Source organism: Halyomorpha halys, unplaced genomic scaffold, assembly GCF_000696795.3.
Source record: "Halyomorpha halys isolate HHAL.00 unplaced genomic scaffold, Hhal_1.1 Scaffold381.1, whole genome shotgun sequence".
Taxonomy (NCBI): Eukaryota; Metazoa; Arthropoda; class Insecta; order Hemiptera; family Pentatomidae; genus Halyomorpha; species Halyomorpha halys.
Window position 1 is genome coordinate 653860 of NW_027112092.1, and position 2071 is coordinate 655930.

The 2071-nt window shown below is 31.6% G+C and overlaps 1 long non-coding RNA gene across 1 annotated transcript in view; it reads left to right on the forward strand.

The window, feature by feature from the left end:
• The window catches only part of LOC136796418 (uncharacterized), a 9031-nt gene that overhangs the window by 6316 nt on the left and 644 nt on the right, over positions 1–2071 (forward strand). The gene's annotated exons all lie outside the window — the stretch shown is intronic.

Sequence of the window (2071 nt, forward strand, 5' to 3'; positions counted from 1 at the left end):
TATAATTATTGAATTCCTTTCCAAAGGCTTGTGTTTACCAGTTTACCAATTATATATCTTTATAAAATATTGTTACCATAAATTCTATAAAATATAATAAGGGGTGGCATTAATACAAGGGACAGAAAAAGGTGATTAACAACTGAAAACGCAAAGATACCTTTCCCAGCGGTCTAATGGGTACAAGATGTTTAAGGTTCAAAAAGCGATTTAACCAGGTATCAACGGCTTACCTTGTCGGCACTCAAGTCAATTATAGCTCACCCCGAACACTTGCAGCCTTTTGCGACTTATTCTTCGAGGGCATAGCTAAAGGTAGCCAATGAGGAATAAGATTCCAAAAGGGTGACGCCAAGTGAGAGGGAAGGAGAATTGGCAGCGGAAAGACAACAGAAGTAGTTTTTGTCACCAGGCTAAACAAGATAAAATGTAAATATGTGTATATATAATTTTTCCTAGATTAAGTAAAATGTATATAATTGTAATTGATTCAAAATAAATAAATATGTGGTTAGAAAAAAAAAAACAAAAAAAAAACAGCGGAAAGACAACAGAAGTAGTTTTTGTCACCAGGCTAAACAAGATAAAATGTAAATATGTGTATATATAATTTTTCCTAGATTAAGTAAAATGTATATAATTGTAATTGATTCAAAATAAATAAATATGTGGTTAGAAAAAAAAAAACAAAAAAAAAACAGCGGAAAGACAACAGAAGTAGTTTTTGTCACCAGGCTAAACAAGATAAAATGTAAATATGTGTATATATAATTTTTCCTAGATTAAGTAAAATGTATATAATTGTAATTGATTCAAAATAAATAAATATGTGGTTAGAAAAAAAAAAACAAAAAAAAAACAGCGGAAAGACAACAGAAGTAGTTTTTGTCACCAGGCTAAACAAGATAAAATGTAAATATGTGTATATATAATTTTTCCTAGATTAAGTAAAATGTATATAATTGTAATTGATTCAAAATAAATAAATATGTGGTTAGAAAAAAAAAAACAAAAAAAAAACAGCGGAAAGACAACAGAAGTAGTTTTTGTCACCAGGCTAAACAAGATAAAATGTAAATATGTGTATATATAATTTTTCCTAGATTAAGTAAAATGTATATAATTGTAATTGATTCAAAATAAATAAATATGTGGTTAGAAAAAAAAAAACAAAAAAAAAACAGCGGAAAGACAACAGAAGTAGGTAGACTGAACTAGAGAGAGGGCTGATAGCAGAAAGAGGATGGACTTCGACCACAGGACTTATGAAGATCAGAAGAAAGATGGGATCTTCAGATCTGGAGCTCTACCGCTAAGAAGTCACTACGCACCACGACATGCATCACCCAACTCAGGAGCTATTCATTATATATTATATATTGTTAGATAATAATTTATATAATGTATTATAATATTTAAGGGTAAACTATTTATTTGGATCTTTTTATAATTTCATTTTATGATTTTATTTCAATCATGTACTTAATGTAATTAAATACTTTTATATTACTATAATATTACCCAATACCATTCCTTATTATTGCTATGTATCAAGGCATTAGCCATGATTTCCACAATATGTCGTTTATTAAGGTTTTTTGCTATCTGTCCCCGATACCTGGTAGGCAGGAGTCTCTTACTGCGTCCCCGGATATGAAATCTGTATTAAGTTTGTCACATTACTAGAGGCCCCTGAGAAAATTAGATTGGCTAACCTTTAAGTGTTCTAACAAAAATGATAGTTTGTGACGAGGGACCAGAATCAAATTAACCTGGTGCAGGCCCTTCCTGGACAAGTCAAACTTTTTGTTACACATCCGTGCCCTGAGGAGGGGGACGCCTGCCTCGGGAGTCTTCGGACATCGATAACCAATCAGAGAAGAGATTTAAAAATAAGGTAACGCCCCAAAACGGAAGTGGGAGAAAAAGACAAGAGGGAATTTAGAAGAACAGACGAAGACGACTCAACAGGAAGCTTTAGACGGGGAAGTACCACGACAGTCAATAAATACTTAGTTTCTTTATGTAGTTTGTATAATATTAAATAACCCAATATATCACTCTTTATTAT